The sequence below is a fragment of the Atta colombica genome, unplaced genomic scaffold (assembly GCF_001594045.1).
Source record: "Atta colombica isolate Treedump-2 unplaced genomic scaffold, Acol1.0 scaffold126, whole genome shotgun sequence".
Taxonomy (NCBI): Eukaryota; Metazoa; Arthropoda; class Insecta; order Hymenoptera; family Formicidae; genus Atta; species Atta colombica.
In genome coordinates this window covers 3,861,475-3,870,053 of record NW_017259213.1, presented here as the reverse complement: position 1 = coordinate 3,870,053, position 8,579 = coordinate 3,861,475, and the positions used below count along the sequence as shown (strand labels likewise).

The 8,579-nt window shown below is 30.9% G+C and overlaps 1 protein-coding gene across 1 annotated transcript in view; it reads right to left on the bottom strand.

The window, feature by feature from the left end:
- Positions 1 to 8,579, bottom strand: part of LOC108695114 (hemicentin-2) — a 168,709-nt gene that overhangs the window by 38,524 nt on the left and 121,606 nt on the right. The window lies entirely within an intron of this gene.

Below are 8,579 nucleotides of genomic sequence, written 5' to 3'. Positions count from 1 at the left end.
ATATATATATATAAATATGTATAATAATGAAGTAAATTTTTAGTGTCATACTTTATTATTGAGATACTCTGTAACTCGAATAGAATTTGGAGATTACATGAAAATGGATTGTGTATTATAGTATATATATAATCTCCAAATTCTATTCGAGTTACAGAGTATCTCAGTAATAAAGTATGACACTAAAAATTTACTTCATTATTTCTTATCTTATACAAGATAGAATATCTTATAAGAATTTTATGAAAGATTATCGTTTGCATCCAGTATAAAACGTTGAATAATGGTACTGCGATCAAAGGACTATGTATTAGCTGTCATGTTATTTGGCGATTGCATACTATGCTATGTCATCATATATTTCCATTTTTCGTCGTTATTGTAAGTGAGCGCTTTATTTAAGCATTTCACTTGAGCCTACTTTTATGTATGTATCGGCCTTCCATACACTGTATCGAACACGCGAATCTATGAAACGTCACCACACGAAGACTTTGATAGCATGATTTTTATTACCATTTTATAGCTCACCGAGAAAGAAATCCGTTTCGTAGACGATGCTTCTTCGGCAGAAACTAGGCCGTGGAGAGGTCGATATTTTTAACGAGAAAACCGGTAGCGACGGGTTTCCGCGAAATGTAATGATTTCAGCTGCTTCTGGCTTCCGCATGGCTGCTAATGAGAATTTTGCCGAAAGTTTAATTGGCTCTATCATAATTTTGTACGGCGTGCTATCAAGTCGTGGTTTAATCAAGCCGTGCTTCATTACCGCAAGATTCATGCCTGTATTCGTCTTTCTGAATTTACTCTCTCGCCTTTCGGATTCGTTATCTATAAGGTGACAACGACGTGTTGTCATCATCAATTATCTATAGTTTAATTTTTGTCGGAAATATTTATCTAATGCTGATTATAACCAGAGATCACACATAAAATTTTATCATATATATAAAAAGATAAGAAAAGATCTATTTACGAATAAGATGTATATTTAATAATAACTTTTAATATTACAATGTAAAGATATGGGATGTTTCGGCTTACTTTATATATACCATCATAAAGAATTATCCTATCTCTTTATGTTCTGATTAAAAGTTATTTATTTTATTAAAAGTTATTATTAAATATATATCTATTTGGTCGTTTATAAGTCTTTTCTTTTTTTTTATTGTTTGAATATATACGAGCGTTTTATTTCTTGTTTTTAATCATATAATTAAAACTTTTGTTCTATTATACTTTTCTATTCTACGAATGTATTGTTAAAATATTCCGTAAATGTATAAATGTTTTTTTTTAGTGAAATAATAATCTATATATCGAGAAAGTTTATAATACTTAATAATCGAAGCTTCGCTCTTAATCCGTTATTGTTTTACATCCATCTCGTAATTGTCAATACTTTTTGGAAAGGATTTATGTATACTTGTGATTTCTCTCTCTTACTTTTGTGATTCAATTTTAATACAGTTAAGTAAGTGTAAACATCTCTCTCTCTCTCTCTCTCTCTCTCTCTCTCTCTCTCTCTCTTTCCATTTGTATGAACGTCGACAGAACATAATGCGCCATGAATCACTACAAATCGATGCAATCGGCTTGCATCACTACAGTATCTGGCACTCGCGACGATTAAAAAATTCTACCTATTGGCTTATGGCGGGCATATTGATTTTTGTCCAATCGGCAAATGGAAGTATCGTGTAGGTGCTTATCTGTAAGCGGCTTTCGCACGATTTTAAAAACATAGCGGTGGACGAAAATAAGATAAACTGGTATCTTCATTATGCTCCTGTATGCGAGAAGATATTGTTCCTTCGGTTCCTTTATCGAAAAGTAATCGTGAGAATGGTTCGATTATCGTTTACGCGTTACATATACCGCATATATACTCTAACGGTTTTCCATTTACGAGAAATGGAAGTACGACACGCTCTTATTGATCGTGCCCAAGTGACTCGAATAATTTCGAGTCGACATAAAATATAGGCAAGTAGCAAAATATTATTTCACACTCAATAATGATATTGTACTATGATACATATAATGTGTTCACTATATATTATGTGTATTTTTAAGTAAATATGTTTAAATATATCTATAATAAAATAATTTATAACAAAATAATTTTGATAATTTCTTGAATTTTATATTATAGAATAGAAATATTATATAAAAGTACAAAATGAGCACAAATTTATAAAAAAGTAAAAATTAATTCATTAAAAACTAATTCATTAAAAAAATATTAAATATTAATACATCGATTCATATTTGATTCTGTATCAGGGAAATCTGTACATTTAATTAATTGCGTAAAAATTTAATTATATATACTGTGTAAATTGTTTTATATAGTTGAAGTTATTTAAATAAAATTACATTAAATAAAATACAAGTTTAAAAAATTAAATTAAAATATTGTAAACTAAATGCAAGTTTAAAAAAATTAAAAATGCAAGTTTAAAAAATTAAATTAAAATATAGTTTACTTTGTTGTAATTTTAAAGAATTGAATCGATTGAAAAATATTTTGTGCTTTGTTTTATGCATTCTGCATTATATTTTAGAAAATTATCGGACTAATAGCAATTTCTTAAAATATTTTTTCTAAAAAAGAATTTGAACATCTAGATGAAAATTAAAGAGGTGTTTGTAATCCTAAACAAAATTAAAAAATTATTCCAGAAAAAGTGCACGGAATGTTGCTTGCAAACTTGTATTTATAGTTTTTAATTTTTCGACTTTCTGTTTAGAATGAAAAGATTATAAGTTCAAAAATTCTTACGATGATTAACATTCTTTCTTAGTTGTATATTTCATTTCATTAGACATTATTTCGAAATAGGAAATATGCAGAAATTATTGTATACAACTGTTTTAAGATAAACCTCACATATTCTTTTGTAATATATATATATATATATATATATATATATATACATATATAAAACACAAGTTTTAAAAAATTTAGTTTTAATTTAGTATTTATGTAGCAAAACTATTAACTCTTCAGCACCACTTTGTACCTTTTAAAATACAGTCGATATCACTATTTTACAATATCACGATATCACAATTTTTCTCAAAATTCTTGTTTAGATTTCAATGTGTAAAAAATAAATAAAATACAGTTTAGTTTTTATTATATAATAAAAACTTATTGTTGAAGGCTTTAAAAGTGAACAAAAATTTTTTCAGATTTTGCAGTCCATAAAAAATATATGCTGTTTTTCTCAACAGTTCAGAGTGTAAACGATCGAAAATTTCGAGGTGGTGTTAGAGAATTAATGCTATGACAAAGCTAAAATAAATCAAAATGCAATATTACATATTTTCCATACGTATAAGTTTGAAAATTACACAACGTTACGTATAATTTAAATATTAATGATACGAAAGTCTAACGCGCATGTCTCTCAATGAAAGATTACGTTGATAACATCAAGAAACTTTGTTACTCAAGAAACTTAATTGCGATTCGACGAGAGAAGGGAAAATGACTATCCTAGTATAATAATTACGATACTGAATAATTACGATACTGAATAATTACGATACTGAAAAATTGAAACGATGACTCAACTGAATTTGAAAACTAGATACTTGTTTTAATTCCATTGACTTTTCAGAGAAATGCTGTGAAGAAAACAAATATTTCTTTCTCGTGACATACAATGCATATTCGCAATTATATTAATTAATTATAAAAAAATCTCGTAAAAATAAGGAAAAAATATAGTATAACTTATTTTTAAAGTATCTTATATTTATTTCGTAGTTTCACAGTTTCCTTCCATTGTTAAATTACGCGTACATTTTATTAAATTTGTGTTTATTAATTACAAAACAGTAGAATAATTAGAATATATCTGAATCGCGATAATGAGACTAAAAGAAATGCGCATTTTATTGCTAAATAATAAAATTTGATATTTTAGTAAGTATATTGAGATATTATTAAACGAAGATGTAACTTATGTTGTTCAAAGATGTTATTGATAGACGAGTTCATTCGTGTTTAGATATAATTTAAATCATCGTGCAAAGTTATTACAGTTTAAAATTGTAAATTTTCATTTTCATTTTGTAATTATGTTTGTCTACGACTTTTTATTGTGGTTTATTTCCTTCTGATTTTTTTATAAATAAAATTTTTTATTTTCGTTGAACGTTGTGAAATAAAAAAAATCTGCTTCAAGCACTTTTTGAGTAAAACGTTCAGTTAAAAATGTATGTATTAATACTTCGCAATAAAATTGATCACAGTATCATTCAACGATTCGATATTGAAATGAAGGAAATCTCATATCAGTTTGTAGAGCATTTATCTTTCCGTCAAATGAAAATAAATGGCATTCAATGTTTTAGTACCAAGATAGCGATAGTAAATTTTTAAAAACTGAAATATCCTTGCGAGATAATAAGTAATGCGGAAACATTAACTTTTACAAGATTTACATGTTATTCGCGCGAGTAAAAGAATACTCATTACGCTTTAAAGAGAGTTCAGAGAGGGCGAGACACTTGTCTTCCATTCGCGGCAACTTTTATCTACGCTATATCCGAGTGGCCCAATGAAATCTTTCCTCTAATACGGGGATGAGGGAGAGCTTTATCTCTTGCTTTAAAGTTCAGAACTTTGTCTGTGGTGGCAATTCCAAAATTTCCTCTTTAAGCTCGGATGGAGCGAACGTAAGCGCGCCCGTATCGATCGATGTTCTCTCTCATATTTCTTCGTTCTCTCTCGCTTCCTATTTCCTATTCTTCTCCCCCTCTCTCTAGGAGAGAGCAATTGTGTACGTAACCAATGACGCAAAGCTATAACATGCATGCGTGAAATTTAACGACGACGTGCGGCGAATATTAGTATCTTGTGGAAATCATTTTTTTCTTAATTTTTTTAGGTTGACAAAATGTCATTGTAATAATTTGTCTTGTGATATATAATAAGTCATAAAGTATATAAGAAAATTCGATGGCCTAGTATCCTATGTGATTTATTCGTTTATTACACAGTGAATTTAATAGATAACATTAGTAAGTCGTAAGACTGTTCGTCTGTCTCGATTGCATCAATTCATTATTTAATTTGATTATTCCGTTATTGTTAGTAAAGCAAAATGTAAAACATCGTGGTCATGATATAATGTTCGTAACGTTTCATAAGTAATTACTTCCTACCAAGAGTTGGTTATTAATTTTCGTAGTTCATTTTATTGTAGCTCCGTTTATATTGTATGTTACAACGCTGTTTCGTTTATATTTTCGTCTTAACATTTTGTTTATAACTGAAGAGAGAAAATCCTTTATAAAGTAGAATGAATATAGTCAACCTAGGCATACTGAATGTACAGTGTACATATATCGATTGTAATGTTTTTTGGTGCTTTTGTTACTCCAGACAATGGATTCTAATTTATCTGCTGAACATCACGAAAATAAGTAGATAAGTAAACAAGTAAATAAGTCAATTCTTTGGAAAACAGTTCCTTATGTATTTTTATATGTCAAAAAACATATCAATATGTTAATAAACTTATAAAAGTAATATTAGATTACTTTATTTTTTATTTTTCCAATATTTTTTTAACAAAAAAGAGATAATATATATTTGAGTACATATGTACCTAATATGATCTAGATGCTACTTTTTCTTCAAATCTTTACTGCACTTCTGTAAATATTTGAAAATGTCACATTTTTTTAACGTTCAGAAATCCTGTTTTGAATTCGATCATGAATTTTCAATTCTAAAGTCAACAAAAATTAGAAAAAATTGCAGAATTTAAGTAAATCACAAGGACAGTTATTTTACTATTTTTGTCTTCTCCTTTTTAATTTTTTTTCTCTCTTTTTCTCTCTTTCTCTCTCTCTTTTTCTTTGATAAATAAATTCTGTATTTTGAGTGCGTCGATTTTTCGCTATACAAAAATTACTTCACCCCACAATCGCGTGATATTTCACTGTATATTTCACGGTAATCTTATTTCATTAAAATATATACGTCGCGATATTGCAGTGCGTAATTTATATTCTTAAAAATGCAAACGACGTCCGCGAGATCAGTGAGATCCGAAATGCGCGGAGAAAAAAATCCCAATTCGCAGAGAGAACGAACACGAGGAGAGTATTATTTCATTCCCTTTTTTCTCATGTAGTTCTGTCGCGTTAGTGGATTCACTCGGATTTAACGATGAAATTGTTTACCGATCGTGACGCAATTAGTTCGGGCCCGATATCACTTTTATAATTCTAGATACATTGCGTCGATATATACATTGTATTAGCCAATGAAGCGTGAATTTATATTGGCGGTTAAAAACACGAATTGCGCTATATTATTAATCGATACATATCGGTGCAATTTGAATTTACATATCGCCATTTCCGAGCAAATTATTTAGCAAAAAAATGCTTGTGAAAAGTGGCAATAGGGTGGGAGGAGGGTGTATTGCCTGCCATGATTCGCAACGTCACACACTTTTCTTCCGAATGCGGTTCACCGACCGTTCGGTCTCGACGGAAAGGAGAGAGTTAACTGCTGCGGTCGCGTGACAAAGTAAGATTAGAGGCGCGGTTGCGTTTCGAAGTTAAGCCGACCCGGTTGCACTTGCCGGAGTTAAACAGTCCGCATTTCGCTCGTCCTTATATAGCGAGCGCTCCGGCGTTCCGGTGTACTCTACCTTTTTATCCCCAGGGGTGTATTTTTGCAGACTCGCGTTTTGTAAATTCCGGCGGCTCTGGCGTTTCGACACGTTCGCGTGAAAAGTAAAGAGTTGCATGCAAGCATACATCTATATATATATATATATATATATCCGTGTCACATGTGCCGTACGCGCGGATATGCGTGCGATCAATTTGCAGGTATACTCTGTACCGTGACACTTTTAATTTATCAGTTTAATTAATGATATTTATGGCTACGCTTGACAATTACTTACTATGAAATCGATACTATGGCACTGGGTGTTTTCTTTGCGTACACGTCTTCTCGAAAATTGTACACCTGATAACGTAATTATAATTTATGTATGTTTATGTAAAAGTCGATAATAATGACTCTCTGTAGTGGAAGTCGCAAATAAATTTTGCTAATTAAATGTTCTCTAATATTTAATAGGATTTTATGCAGATTAATGGAATAGCAGAATAATTTTATTATTACATGAAGATGTTATTTTAGGACAATCGAGAATATGACTTTATTCTTTTATGACTGTATTGAGCTAATTTGTTTTTTTTTTCTTTAATTTCCTTATAATTTATTCTCGTACAATAATGGGTGAAGAAAAAGCATAGACAAAATGTTTAAATTTACATAAAAATGATGCAAAATATTATAGAATTATATATACAACAAGAGTAAGAAACATAAATAAGACTGTATTTCTGCGCCATTTCGTTTTGTTTGCATCTCGAATTTTTCTAATGAATTCAGAATAACAATACCTTACGAACTACAATCGCGGAATTAATGATGTTTATTTCATTGGCTGTACCATAAGTAGAACACGAATTAAACGAAGAAATAACGTCAATCTGACTTCTAGACACTTCCAAAGGAAAAACTTTTGCATCAACACATACATACGTATTGAAATGGTATAAAAGAATAAAGTAACTCGATGGCGCCCCGTTAAATTGAGAATGGAAGATAGTCGGCACGCAGCTGAAAGGTCGAGCGGAACACGAATTTAATCAATTTCCGGCCGCACCACAGTTACGCGGGCACGGGCGCAGCGGTTTTAATTTATCAGTTTAATTAATGGGCATCTGGTATACAGAGTTGCCAATTAAAATAGAATCAACGTCATCGAGTCCCGCGATTTCTTCTTTCGTCGTTGTTGAACAGCGCCGCGAATATCGAGTAAGGGCGGAAGTACGGCGCCGTATTTGCATATTGCGGAATCCGCAGACAAGCGGCAGAATCCGATAAAATGACTGAAATATCGCAGGCATATGTACATCGTGAATGCCAGGCTGCACCTTGGACGGGAAGTGCTTTGAAAGGAAAGTACGACGGTATATATTCGCGCGCTTTCTGGAAACGTTAATAATCTATACAAGGATATAGGTCAAATGTTATGAGAATGAATGAAACGACGAATGCGGGATTACAAGCACGATACGCGCGAATTACTCTTGTTAATGTCATACTGCGCCACATTCGCGAGCGTATGAGAACGAGTCAGCGAAGCTGGTTACTATTAACGCAACTTGATGATAATTAATCCCGCGTGCATGCGAATGTTCCGAGGGGTACGCCTTGCATATTGCAATTTTGTTTAGGAAATGGAAAAATTACATTGCAATGCAATCCTCGCTTGGCGTATCACCGAAGCTTTCGCTTTCACATTAAAAATTCATATAACCAATTTAATGTTAAGTGGATAATAATGCAAGTTATTATTACTACAATCGGAAAATATTGAAATTAAAAGTTTGGAGATAAATTTGGAGATAACCTTTTTCAGAGAGATTAGAAGTAATTTTTCAGAGATTTATATTTGTTTTGAGATTTATATTTGTTCAGAAATATTATCTATCTTGATATTTACAAAGATTATTTAAGA